Source organism: Globicephala melas, chromosome 6, assembly GCF_963455315.2.
Source record: "Globicephala melas chromosome 6, mGloMel1.2, whole genome shotgun sequence".
Lineage (NCBI taxonomy): Eukaryota > Metazoa > Chordata > Mammalia > Artiodactyla > Delphinidae > Globicephala > Globicephala melas.
The window spans coordinates 114228796-114244157 of record NC_083319.1 but is presented as its reverse complement, the minus strand read 5'-3'; positions in this window follow the sequence as shown (position 1 = coordinate 114244157).

The window sequence follows — 15362 nt, the reverse complement described above, 5'->3', positions numbered from 1 at the left end:
CTGGGGAAGAATTAACACCTATCCTTCTCGAACTATTCCAAAAACTGCAGAGGAAGGAACACTTCCAAATTCATTCTACAAGGCCACCATCACCCTAATACCAAAACCAGACAAAGATATCACAAAAAAAGAAAATTATAGGCCCATATGACTGATGAACATATATGCAAAAATCCTCAACAAAATACTGGCAAACCAAATCCAACAATACATGAAAAAGATCATACACCATGAGCAATTGGGATTTTTCCCAGGGATGAAACAATGTTTTAACATCTACAAATCAATCAATGTGATACAGCACATTAACAAATTGAAGAATAAAAATCATATAGTCATCTCAAAATATGCAGACATCCATTTACAACAAAAACTCTCCACAAAATGGGAATAGAGGGAACAAACCTCAAAATATTTAATAAAGGCCATATATGACAAGCCCACAGCTAACATCATACTCAATGGTGAAAACCTAAAGGCACCTCCTCTAAGATCAGGAACAAGGCAAGGATACCCACTCTCACCACTTTTATTCAACATAGCATTGGAAGTCCTAGCTACAACAATTAGAAAAGAAAAAGAAATAAAAGGAATCCACACTAGAAAGGAAGAAATAAAACTGTCACTGTTTGTAGTATGACATGATACTACATATAGAAAATCCTAAAGATGCCACCAAAAATCTAATAAAGCTCATCAATGAATTCGGTAAAGTTTCAGGATACAAAATTAATATATATAAATCTGATGCATTTCTATATACTATTGATGTACTATCAAAAAGAGAGTTTAAGAAAACAATTCCATTTACCTTCACATCAAAAAGAATAAAATACCTAGGAATAAATCTAAGTAAGGAGGCAAAAGACCTGTACTCAGAGAAATATAAGACACTGATGAAAGAAACTGAAGATGACACAAATAGATGGAAAGATATAGCATGCTCATGGATTGGAATAACTAGTATTATTAAAAGACCATATTACCTAAGGCAATGTAGAGGTTCAATGCAATCCTTATCAAAATGCCAATGGAATTTTTTACAGAACTAGAATAATTCTAAAATTTGTATGGACCCATAAAAGACCCCAAATACAAAGAGCAATCTTGAAAAAGAAGAACAGAGCTTGAAGTATCAGGATCCCTGACTTCAGACTATACAACAAAGCCACAGTAATCAAAACACTGTGATACTGGCACAAAAGCAGACACATAGATCAATGGAACACAGTAGAGAGCCCAGAAATAAATCCATGCACATATAGTCAATTAATCTATAACAAGGCAGGCAAGAATATACAATGGAGGAAAGACAGTCTCTTCAATAAGTGGTGCTGGGAAAACTGGACAGCTACATGTAAAAGAATGAAATTAGAACACTCCCTAATACCATACACAAAAATACACTCAAAATGGATTAGAGACTCAAATGTAAGACCAGAAATCACAAAACTCTTGGAAGAAAATGGACAAAACACTCTTTGGCATACTTCTTAGAAATATTTTTTGGATCTATCTCCTAAGGCAAAGGAAACAAAAGCAAATATAAACAAATGATACCTAATTAAACTTAAAAGCTTTTGCACAGCATATAAACAAAAAGACAACCTACAGAATAGGAGAAAATATTTGCAAACTATATGATCAATAAGTGGTTAATATCCAAAATATATGAATAGCTCATACAACTCAACAGCAACAAAACAAGCAACCTGATTTTTAAAATGGACAGGAGACCTGAATAGACATTTTTCCAAAGACTACCTAAAAGTGGCCAATAGGCACATGAAAAGATGCTCAACATCGATAAATATCAGTGAAACACAAATCAAAACCACAATGAGATATCACCTCACACGTGTCAGAATGGCTATCATCAAAAAGAACACAAATAACAAATGTTGGTGAGGACGTGGGTAAAAGGGAACCCTCCTACACTATTGGTGGAATTGTAAACAGGTCCATCCACTGTGGAAAACAGTATGGAGTTTCCTCCGGAAAATAAAAATAGAACTAACATATGATCCAGCAATTCCAACCCTGGGTCTATATCCAAAGAAAGTGAAGACACTAATTTGAAAAGGTACATGCACCCCAATGTTCATAGCAGCATTATTTCCTATTGCCAAGGTATAGAAGCACCCCAAGTGTCCATCAACAGATGAATAAAAAATATGTAGCATATATATGCTTAGTGAGTATTATACTTAATGAAATAAGGCAGACAGAGAAAGACAAATACTGTACGCCATCCCTTACCTGTAGAATCTAAAAAACAAAAACAAACAAAAAAACGAATATAATGAAACAAAACCCGACTCACAGATACAAGGAACAACCGAGTCATTATGAGTGGGTAGAGGGAAGGGGGAGGGGGTTGATAAAGGAAGGGGAGTAAGAAGTAGAAACTACTACGTATAAAATAAATAAGCTGTAAGGATACACTGTACAGCCCAGGGAATATAGACAATATTTTGCAATAACTTTAAATAGAATATAATCTATAAAAATTTTGAATCACTATGTTATATACCTGAAACTAACATAATATTGTAAATCAACTGTACCTCAATTAAAAAAAGAACAGACTACAGCTTACTGGACACCTGAGCTGTAGCCGCTAAACACCAGTGGGTCCCTCTACTCCTGAACTTTGTTTCCATTCTGGCAACCCAGTTCTTCCTTCTACCATCATGAACTTTCCTGTCTGTTCTGTAGAAGTCATTCATTCTTTTGGGAACAAGAGACAAACAAGTGAGTTATCTGAGTTAACAAGTTTGTAGCTGAGAAAGCAAACATGATACGAAGTGATACTGGTTTGAGGAGATAAGTGTGTATATTTCAGGGCAGGGAAAGCTATTGATACTGGTGACGTACAAACTTTCTTCTCCGGCAGATGCATCTATCCTCCCTCTACGCATATACTTAGCAAATCGCAGCCACGGCATTTCTATAAGCAGGAGGGATGCTGCAGGAAGAAAGTGTAAATACGGATATTATCTTCGAGATAGATGTAGGGTAACATACTTTCCATCCTGATGACTTGAATTTCTCTGCTTTCCTAAAATCTTCCCTACATCTTTAATGACTCACAGAATTTTAATGATAGAATTGAAGTAACATTTCCATAATTAGGATTTCCATTATTCAAATTTGTTTTTTTAACAGAGAAAAGCCTAAGTTTCTTTTTTTTAATGTTCATAAATTGTTTATGTTTATTCACCTGGTGTGTATCGATACAGTCGTGTTTTGCATTGTGGACAAGTTAAATAAAATGTGTTGCAATACCTCTGTTACATAACAATGTTTGATAATTAAGAATAAAACACATTTACAGCTAGATTTCCTGTTAGGTAATGAGGTCTGGAATGCAGTCACTGTTTTCCCACATTTCCTTCTCATCCCAGGTATTCACTGCCCTCCCATGGTTCAATATGACAGCAATCAAAGATACCTTTTCCAAGCAATTGACCGTACTCCAGACCTTGTCAAGTTCTCACCACTAATACACTTTATCTTTGGTATGCCTCATTCTCTCTCCTAGTCCTTCCAAATTTTAGACCTAGGGTGCACTCTAGAAATAACTCAGTTCTGTGTTATACTTTGCACATTTAAGAAACAGAGGAGTAAAGGGATTCACCTAAGGCAACGCTACGGGTGATGGCAGAGCTGGGACTAGGAACTCGGGTGCTTTGTGTCTGGTCCATTCAGGGATCCAGGGCCCTCCTGAGTACATGCCTTTACTGGCGTTCCTGCTGCTGCTGCTGGTTCCAGACCGTACAAAACGTGCAACAAGAGAGCCTCCTCACGCTGCCACCACAAGACCCTGGCGTCAGCTGCTTTCCCTGGTAACGACCAGTCATTGTCACTGACTTAGGGGAAGAATGTGGTATGCATCTGGTGTTACAGCTTTATTTGCCACTTGTGAGATGGCATCTGCCATGTAAAGCCCATATTCCATCAAGTAAAAATGGGATGCTGAATTTAGAAACACTTACTGAAATTACCATGACAACCAGGTCCCAGTTTTTTTTCCCTTTAAGTAACATTGATTGATTATATTCTGATTCAGTATATCCAAAATCATTTGTGAACAGGAATTTTTAATGTTGAACTGATCAACCCCTAAAAAATCTATACCTGGACTAAACCATACTTAAATCTTCCTAATTTTCATTGCCATTACTGCTGTTAATAGCAAATAATGTTTTTATTTGAAAGAAAATTTCAACCTGGATAATATTTCTCTTCTAATTTTTATAAGCCTTTTTTTGCAACGGTATGCATACACTGTCAATTGTCAAATCTGAAAAACTATTTCCAAAAAATATACTGATACTTGATTTTTCTCATGTTTTATCCTGTTTTGAGGAAATCTACTGATTTAGCAAAATCAATTGATCCTGTGTTACTGTCATACACAAGTTAAATCTTTAGTGATATTTGGAGTAAATAATGTCTTTGGCATCCTTTGACTATGTAGCCTGACTACTCCATTTATCTCTCCCGTTGGTGACATATTTTGTTAGCACTGTACTCCACTTTGTCCCAAAATAATTTTAGTTTGAGCCAAATGTTTTCAATCTCTCATCATTAATTGTCTATGTTGTTGATGAATATGGGAATATGTCAAGTTTAGAGGGATGGGTAGGTGATAAAAGCTTTTCACTTGAATTCAACACGGCACTGCACAATGGAACGAATCAGCTCTGATGGTAAAATTCTATTCTTCAAGATTTTAACCCAAAATGAAAAAATATTACTAGAGAGAATATGAGGTAGAAAAATAGGTATAATTCTGTGTTGGATATTAGAACATATCTCATAAACTCTGTCATCAAGAATAGAAGTGAAGGGCTTCCCTGGTGGCGCAGTGGTTGAGAGTCCGCCTGCCGATGCAGGGGACACGGGTTCGTGCCCCGGTCCGGGAAGATCCCACATGCTGCGGAGCGGCTGAGCCCATGAGCCATGGCCGCTGAGCCTGCGCGTCCGGAGCCTGTGCTCCGCAACGGGAGAGGCCACAACAGTGAGAGGCCCACATACCGCAAAAAAAAAAAAAAAAAAAAAAAAAGAATAGAAATGAAAAGATAAGCATGCCACGTCAAAACTTCAAGAAGTTACTGTTGATACTGATTACATTTTCTCCATGCTGTAATACATTTTCCCTATTAGCAGGTACCAACTACAGAAATTTTCTCAGTGGGAAAACATTTCTCAAAATAAGTTCTTCTTTCTGAATTCCTTGGTACATTGTACGTGTACATACATATATACATATAAAACCATGCATAGGATATATACATACATACACACAGAGAGAAAACGTTCAACTAACGTATATGATAGGGATAACACAAAAGGTAAAGCACATCTATTCAGTCACTGCCAGCAACCCTCAGCCTACTACCCAAGAAAACAATTGTTTCTTATGTAGAGTTCCAGAATTTATATGTGAATGCATGTGTGTCAGTTTAGAGAATAAATTATAAGAAAACTGACCTGGTCTGAGACCTGAGGCCAACACCTACCAACCACCCCTATACTCCTAATAACAACTACCCATGAAAAATTTTAAAAATAGTAGAAAACTCTTTCTATACTTTTCTCACTTCACTGAAGAAAGCGAGATGGTTGGAGTGGAACTGGTGGAACTTGAATATTAAAATCTTTGGATCAGATGCTCAGTGCCCTGAGAGACACAACCCATGTGATCCCACCTGCTTCAGCCCTAGAGAAAGGGCTGTAATGGGATCACCTGAAAAGTTGCTGTCAGTCTCAAAGAGCGTGGAGTGTAGTCTGACTGGTGTCTCACTTAGGCTTGACAAGCTGACAGATCAGGAGACTGAGGTGTGCAAGCTTTTCTAAGGGAACACAAAAAGGTTCCACGCCAGGTAGGCATGCTCTCCTTGGGTAAAGACCAGATGCGAGCTACCTGCAAAAGAACGCTTTTGTAAAACTGTCTTATGTCCTTTCCAAGGAGTCTGCCTAGAGACCAATGGAAGCTTAGCATCAAGAATCTGGGGGTATCAGCACCATGACTAGGGTATAAAAGGTAGACCCATAAACAACCAGCTGGAAAGATGGGATCATTGTGAAATGCATAGAAGTACCGAATCACTGTGTTGTGCAACAGGAACTAGCATAGTGTTATAGGTAAATTATACTTCAAGAACAAAAACACCAAACTCATAGGAAAAAAGATCAGATTTGTGATCAGAGGTGGGGGTGGGGGGGAATTGGATGAAGATGGTCAGGAACTACAAACCTCCAGTTATGGGATAAGTGCTAGGGATGTAATGTACCCCATGAGTAATACAATTAACACTGCTCTATGTTATATATGAAAGTTAAGAAAGTAAACCCTAAGAGTTCTCATCACAAGGAAAAAATAATTTTCTCTTTCTTTAATATTATATCTGTACGAGATGATGGGTTACTCATTAAGCTTACTGTGATAATCATTTCACAATGTATGTAAGTCAAATCAATAGCTCCACGACTTAAACTGATACAGTGCTGTGTGTCAATTATATCTCAATAAAACTGGAAAATAATTAAATTAATAAAAACTACCCCCAAACCCCCCAAATAGAATAAGCCATGAACCTCAACACTATCTGACATTAAATGCAAAATGTGTTAATTTATCAAAAACTCCTTTTTTTCCCCAGTTCTTTAGAATAGTTTACTGAAGCTCTCAGCCACCCGGCTAATCTCTAAGTGACTCTAGCTGCGGGAACACAGCGTTTCCTGACGCTGGGGGTTACGCGTTATGCGCAAATTTTCCCATCGCTACATTCTAACTGCATGTTGCCTACCCACCATTAAATAATTCAGATTTAACTAGAGAACTGAAGATTTTCTTCCTGTTCCTCAATAAACTTACTAAAAGCTCTATATTCTGAAGGCATCTTGGCACAAGTGGCCACCACAAAGGATGCATGGATGTCAAGCGTATTAACTGTTTCTCCAGTGCAGCCTCCCATGTGCCCCCTTTCTGGGAGATGGGGATTTCTGAACTTCCCCCCAGCCCTGGTGGCTCGGAGCTACCAGAAAGCACATTCTGGAAAGCTGAGCCTATGGGCCAGCCTAGGGAGTTCATTTTCCTACTCCTGTGCTCCCTTACGTCACTTTCAGGGCCAAATTTTGTTCTGGGATCCTCCGCTCTTACGGAATGTAAAGACAGCCACCTGCCGCGAGGAGAATGTGACTTTGTTAGAAAGTGTTATTTCTTAATAATGAAAAAGCTCAAAGAACTTGGTGCATGATCCTTTTAATGTGCTGTTGGATTCTGTTTGCTAGTATTTTCTTGAGGATTTTTGCACCTTTGTTCATCAGTGATATTGGTCTGTAGTTTTCTTTCTTTATGACATCTTTTTCTGGTTTTGGTATCAGGGTGATGGCGGCCTCGTAGAATGAGTTTGGGAGTATTCCTCCCTCTGCTATATTTTGGAAGAGTTTGAGAAGGATAGGTGTTAGCTCTTCGCTAAATGTTTAGTTGAATTCGCCTGTGAAGCCATCTGGTCCTGGACTTTTGCTTATTGGAGGATTTTTAATCACAGTTTCAATTTCAGTGCTTGTGATTGGTTGGTTCATATTTTTTATTTCTTCCTGGTTCAGTCTCAGAAGGTTGTGCATTTCTAAGAATTTGTCCATTTCTTCCAGGTTGTCCATTTTATTGGCATAGAGTTGCTTGTAGTAACCTCTCGTGATCCTTTGTATTTCTGCAGTGTCAGTTGTTACTTCTCCTTTTTCATTTGTAATTCTGTTGATTTGAGTCTTCTTTTTTTCTTGATGAGTCTGGCTAATGGTTTATCAATTTTGTTTATCTTCTCAAAGAACAAGCTTTTAGTTTTATTGATCTTTGCTATCATTTCCTTCATTTCTTTTTCATTTACTTCTGATCTGATCATTATGATTTCTTTCCTTCTGCTAACTTTGGGGTTTTTTAATTCTTCTTTCTCTAACTGCTTTCGGTGTAAGGTTAGGTTGTTTATTTGAGATACTTCTTGTTTCTTAAGGTAGGATTGTATTGCTATAAACTTCCCTCTTAAAACTGCTTTTGCTGTATCACATAGGTTTTGGGTTGTCGTGTTTTCATTGTCATTTGTTTCTAGGTATTTTTTGATTTCCTCTTTGATTTCTTCAGTGATAACTTCGTTATTAAGTACTGTATTGTTTAGCCTCCATGTGTTTGTATTTTTTACAGGTCTTTTCCTATAATTGATATCTAGTCACATAAAATTGTGGTTGGAAAAGATATTTGATACGATTTCAATTTTCTTAAATTTACCAAGGCTTGATTTGTGACCCAAGATATGATCTATCCTGGAGAATGTTCCATGAGCACTTGAGAAGAATGTGTATTCTGTTGTTTCTGGATGGAATGTCCTATAAATATCAATTAAGTCCATATTGTTTAATGGGGTTTATCCCAGGAATGCAAGGATTCTTCATTTATGCAAATCAATCAATGTGATACACCATATTAACAAATTGAAGGAGAAAAACCATATGATCATCTCAATAGATGCAGAGAAAGCTTTTGACAAAATTCAACACCAATTTATGATTAAAACCCTCCAGAAAGTAGGCATAGAGGGAACTCTCCTCAACATAATAAAGGCCATATGTGACAAACCCACAGTCAACATCGTTCTCAATAGTGAAAAACTGAAACCATTTCCACTAAGTCGAGGAACAAGAAAAGGTTGCCCACTCTCACCACTATGTTTCAACATAGTTTTGGAAGTCCTAGCCACAGCAATCAGAGAAGAAAAAGAAATAAAAGGAATCCAAATCAGAAAAGAAGAAGTAAAGCTGTCACTGTTTGCAGATGACATGATACTATACATAGAGAATCCTAAAGATGCTACCGGAAAACTACTAGACCAATCAATGAATTTGGTAAAGTAGCAGGATACAAAATTTATGCACAGAAATCTCTAGCATTCCTATACACTAATGATGAAAACTCTGAACGTGAAATTAAGAAAACACTCCCATTTACCATTTCAACAAAAGAAATAAAATATCTAGGAATACACCTACCTAAGGAGACAAAAGACCTGTATGCAGAAAATTATAAGACACTGAGGAAAGAAATTAAAGATGATACAAATAGATGAAGAGATATACCATGTTCTTGATTGGAAGAATCAACATTGTGAAAATGACTATACTACCCAAAGCAGTCTACAGATTCAATGCAATCCCTATAAAACTACCACTGGCATTTTTCACAGAACTAGAACAAAAAATTTCACAATTTCTATGGAAACACAAAAGACCCTGAATAGCCAAAGCAATCTTGAGAAAGAAAAATGGAGCTGGAAGAATCAGGCTCCTGAACTTCAGACTATACTACAAAGCTACAGTTATCAAGACAATATGGTACTGGCACAAAAACAGAAATATAGATCAATGGAACAGGATAGAAAGCCCAGAGATAAACCCACACACATATGGTCACCTTATCTTTGATAAAGGAGGCAAGAATATACAGTGGAGAAAAGAAAGCCTCTTTAATAAGTGGTGCTGGGAAAACTGGACAGCTATATGTAAAAGTATGAAATTAGAACACTCCATAACACCATACACAAACTCAAAATGGATTAAAGATCTAAATGTAAGGCCAGACACTATCAAACTCTGAGAGGAAAACATAGGCACAACACTCTATGATACACACCACAGCAAGATCCTTTTTGACCCACCTCCTAGAGAAATGGAAATAAAACCAAAAATAAACAAATGGGACCTAATGAAACTTAAAAGCTTTTGCACAGCAAAGGAAACCATAAACAAGACGAAAAGACAACCCTCAGAAGGGGAGAAAATATTTGCAAATGAAGCAACTGACAAAGGATTAATCTACAAAATTTACAAGCAGCTCATGCAGCTCAGTATCAAAAAAACAAACAACCCAGCCCCAAAATGGGCAGAAGATCTAAAGACATTTCTCCAAAGAAGATATACAGGTTGCCAACAAACACATGCTCAACATCACTAATCATTAGAGAAATGTAAATCAAAACTACAATGAGGTATCATCTCACACCAGTCAGACTGGCCATCATCAAAAAATCTACAACAATAAATGCTGGGGAGGGTGTGGAGAAAAGGGAACCCTCTTGCACTGCTGGTGGGAGTGTAAATTGATACAGCCACTATGGAGAACAGTATGGAGGTTCCTTAAAAATCTAAAAATAGAACTACCATACGACCCAGCAATCCCACTACTGGGCATATACCCTGAGAAATCCATAATTCAAAAACAGTCATGTACCAAAATGTTCACTGCAGCTCTATTTACAATAGCCAGGAGATGGAAGCAACCTAAGCGTCCATCATTAGATGAATAGATAAAGAAGATGTGGCACATATATACAATGGAATATTACTCAGCCATAAAAAGAAACGAAATTGAGTTATTTGTAGTGAGGTGGATAGACCTAGAGTCTGTCATACAGAATGAAATAAGTCAGAAAGAGAAAAACAAATACCGTACACTAACACATATATATGGAATCTAAGAAAAAACAAATGGTTATGAAGAACGTAGGGGCAAGACGGGAATAAAGACACAGACCAACTAGAGAATGGACTTGAGGATATGGGGTGGGGGAAGGGTAAGCTGTGACAAAGTGAGAGAGTGGCATGGGCATATATACATTACCAAATGTAAACTAGATAGCTATTGGGAAGCAGCCGCATAGCACAGTGAGATCAGCTCAGTGCTTTGTGACCACCTAGAGGGGTGGGATAAGAAGGGTGGGAGCGAGGGAGACGCAAGAGGGAAGAGATATGGGAACATATGTATATGTATAGCTGATTCACTTTGTTATAAAGCAGAAAGTAACACACCATTGTAAAGCAATTATACTCCAATAAAGATGTTAAAAAAAAAACAACTCACGCGTGATCTACCATATAGGCTAAATGGTGACATAAATTCCAGGACACATTTTCTGTGTTTCAGTCTGCAATTCATTTGGCCTATATTTGCAAGATTGGAAACAAGTGATTATCTGGACAAATTCAAGCTGCTAAACTCTGTTTGATCTTTCCCGAAAAGTCAATTGTTTTTTTTTCTAAGAGAGCTAATTACCTAATTATGTACCTGTCATGGGTAGAAACTACCAGAAAAGAGAGTACATAATTAATAAATTTCTCAGTATGATTTCATAAACTCACAAGTGTCACGGGTTCCGTCTGCGCACGAGGCGGGGTGGTGGCACGTAGAGATAAATAAGGAAGATGGGGACTTGTGTGGTCTGTCAGGCTTTACACTTCTTGATAAATGAATCTACTTATACATTATGTTCCCATTTACACTGGAATTACCCTGAGACTGAATTATAGGCTAAAGCTATCCGCATTAACCCTCCAAAGAATAGCTTATAAAATAATGTTGCTCACCATAATATTACTAACAACATCAATTATAAGATGTGAATGTTTATTTTACAAATTTTCTAAATACAGATGGCACTGAATTATAAATACTCAACGTGCAGGCACACTCTAAGATATATATACATATACATGTGTGTATGTATATATGTGTGTGTGTATATATATGTATGTATTGGTCTAGATGTTGATACAACTAAAACCTTTACTTACAGAGATCTTCTATCCGATGGACCACTTGTTGGTACAAAAATTGAGTGAGACTGTAAATGCATTCTGATTTACAGAATTCATATCCTGCTACCCATGAACACTAAGTTTTTGAAGTCAAGTCACCAGGATACACAATCTCTTCTCCAGGATGTACCCGCGGACCAGTTACTTAACCTCTCCTTCCTTTATTTACCTCATGTAAAATAAAGGTCATCCTGGCATCAACCTCCCAGCGTTGTTGCCAGTGGTAAATGAAGGAATATATGTCAGGAGCTGAGAGCAAAGCCTGGTATATGGCAAGCATTCGATTACAGATGCTTTCATTCTTATGTATCATGCATGGTTTTTTTTTTTTATCACTTTGTCACATGTGCTTTACCGTTAACGTTTATTACTTCTGAACTATTTGAGAGTAGGTTGGACACATCATACCACGTTTCCCTAAATATTTCAGTGTGTGTTTCCTAAACACAAGGACAGTCTCTTCTATAACCACAGAACAATTATCAAATTCAGGAAATTGTATATTTAGTCTTTTTACGGACTCCTCTGCAGATCCATGTGTACTTGTGTGTGTACACAAGCAAAGTCCAGCACTGATTTTTGCTGCGCCTGTGACTATATAAGGACCTTGTGGATTGCTTTTGCAAATAATATAGAAACCCAGAGACTGAGGCCGGGGAGGCCCTGAGGGTCGGTAGCAAATCTCCACTGAAGCTATAAATGGAAGCAGATTCTATCTTCCAGTCTAGAGCTCAGACTAACAGGAGAGACTTTACTTCCTCTTACATAGGAGCGTTCGGGCTTTCTGGAAAGCGTATGTATTATTCACTAGGCTTAGGAACGCCTGGAATTATTCACCTGGGGACTCAGCAAAAACGTGATAAAGATTTCAGCTGTATGGCCTCATTTTAAGGGCCTAAAGCTACATACCTCTTCAGAAACAGAGCTGCCAAGGACTATTTTTCTTCCCGTATCCTTTGTAAAATTGCATTCCGCCTTCTTTTTGGTTACTCTCAAAAAATTATAAAATCTCATTAGTTTCTCTTTTGGAGAATGAAACTGCAGGAGCTGCTCTGAGAACACTTTGTTAATAGAAATAAGTTGCTCAGACGACACACGTGATGCCTAGCGATAATGCCAAACCCGTCCTGAGCCCTGTGCTCTGGGAAAACGTGATGGTGAGGAAATCCCTGCGACTGCCGAGAACCATCCTTCCCCTCGTAACTCAGGCGAGATTCAGGGACGCCCCTCTTGTCTACCTGGGACACCAGATCCTCCAGATTCCCCTACTTTGTACCCACTGACCAGGCTGGACGAAATGCCTGCCGACTTGCCCTGTTAACTCTAGCTCAGCTTCTTTCTCTCCTGAAGGCGCCTGGGCGTCACTGACTCTCAGCATTGCCCAGAATCAACATCTGAAAAGGAACTGGCCTGGCTTCCCAGACCCTCCCTCCCCCCACCAGAGAGCATCTTCTGCTCAAATCTCCCGTCAAGCCCCCCTCCTAACGTACTCCCCATACCCGGATCTTTCTCCGGCAGAGAAAAGAGGATGTTTCTTTCTGCCTGAACTTTGTGAAGCTTGCAGACTTTATGGTCAGGGCATCCTCCCCTTATTCCAGCAATCCTTTTGAATAAAGTCTCTCCTTACCTAAGTCCAGATTTCTTTTATTTGACCGTGGGGCACATATGAAAATATGGACGTTAACATTATAATGAGTTTTTCCCACAACAAAGAAGTGAAAGCAGTGCCCTTCCAGCCTCAGTTCTCATAAGAGCATTAAGACTACAGAATCCATATTTATGTAAGTTACACTAATGTCCAGGACTTCCAAAGCAGAGAGCAAAAAGATTTGCAACCCGGAGACCCTCAGCTCCAGGTGGTAAAAAGGCTTGCATAAGTCAGGGACGGGGGAGTGAAGACTGGCAGACCTTTTTGGGGGGGAGGGGAATGGTTGATGTTCTGTGAGTCTCACTCACCCGCTCCCCGTCCCGAGACACAGACAGACACAGACACACACACACTCAGTCTGGGAAGCAGGACGTAAATAGGAGTGTGTGATGACCTTCTCATGGGACCCTGCAGCGTGGACAGGTGCACGCCTGGGTCTCATTTGAGTAATATAAAGGGCGAAGAACTGGATGTCCAGCTACTTATACAGGCACTGCAAATAAAGGGGTTTCACTGGGAGGACGGCAGTCCCAGGGTTTCCTAAAGCAAGAGTCTTGTCTCCCATGAGTTAGACGTGAGCCTCAGGGAGAGAGAGGCCCGGAGTTGCTTCCATACCTGTTCAAGAGACATGGTGGGGACGAGTCCCAGCAAAGAGAAGTGGGTACCTCCCACGTGCTAGAGCGAGGAGAAGGTCACGATCCAGGGAGAAGTAGGTCATCCCACTGAAGGAGTCGCTCTGACACGTCTCAGCAATTAGGGGCTAGGGAGCGTTCGCAAAGGCGCTCCCACAGGGGTGTTGAACACGTCTCTGGATTATGGAACACACCCTCAACTAAGAACAGTGTCAGTCGGCTAATGAGTCCACACTTCCCCCCATGCCGCTCTCCTTTCCATACAAAGCACCTGAAGAGTGAGCTGGATGGGGAGGGCGGTGAAGATAAATTGCAATTCGGGGGGGTTCCTGGCTAGCTCATTCCTTCAGGCGATTCCCACTTTTTCTTCACCTTTGACTAGGCTATTTTCAACTCCATAGAGGTAAAAGCTGCACAAAAATGATAGTGATTCAAACAATTTTTGTCCACAGAAGCACGTCTTGTATCTCGTAGAATGTAACTGGTATGGATAATGGCCTTTGGCCAGGTTTGCCAGTTTTTCATTGCGTGGTACATTTATTTAAACATTTCTACAAGAATATAAGTAAGTATTTCTGTGGAGGCAGAGATATTTCATATAGAAATCACTGAAATTTCAGTCATCTTGTGTCACGTCTCTTCATTTTTGAATGCTGCTGCTTGAATCCAACATCATAGGTAAAAATGAAGATAATGTATATTTCAGTGATGTGGAAGGATGCACAGTAACTTCACTCTGGATACTTTTTGTTCTCTAAACAGAATAGAGATGACTCACCTTTGCGGGGCGGGGGCGGGTTACCTCCCACTTAAAAAGAAAAGCGACTCTCATTCCTCACACTCACTGCACATACTCTTTGTATCCTTGTGAAATGATGGGAACAAGACACATTCAACATACATGTTATTCTCTAACAAGTTCCAGCTTGAATGAAACCTTAGCAAATATATTCACTAATAACCAACAGCTAAGAATTCAGACCCCACTCTCTTGAAAGAACCAACTCAGGCTGGATCCCACATGTAACATTTGATTGGAAATTTGAGGAGAGAAAAGAGAATAAAATAGCATCTATGTCTAAGGAAACTGAGAAGTCATTTAATATGCTGAACTGCTTTCCAATAAGAATTTTACTTTTTAATATACATTAAGGCTTCTTTCCTCACACGCAATCTTTCTCTGCCCCTTTAATATTTTAGGGGGCAAAACTTAATTTGTGCCACGTCCTACACACAGAGAAACAGCACATTACAGAGAGCAGCTTGCTACAAGCTTTTGTGAAGAAGAGTTTGTCTTACTGTCATATTCAGGATGATAACGTTTGGTATAAGAACAAAGAAATCTTAAAAACCTAAATGAAGGACTCACTAGGAAAACGTTTTAAAATTTTAATAAATATCTAGTAGAGTATATGTGCTGTGAAATTTAA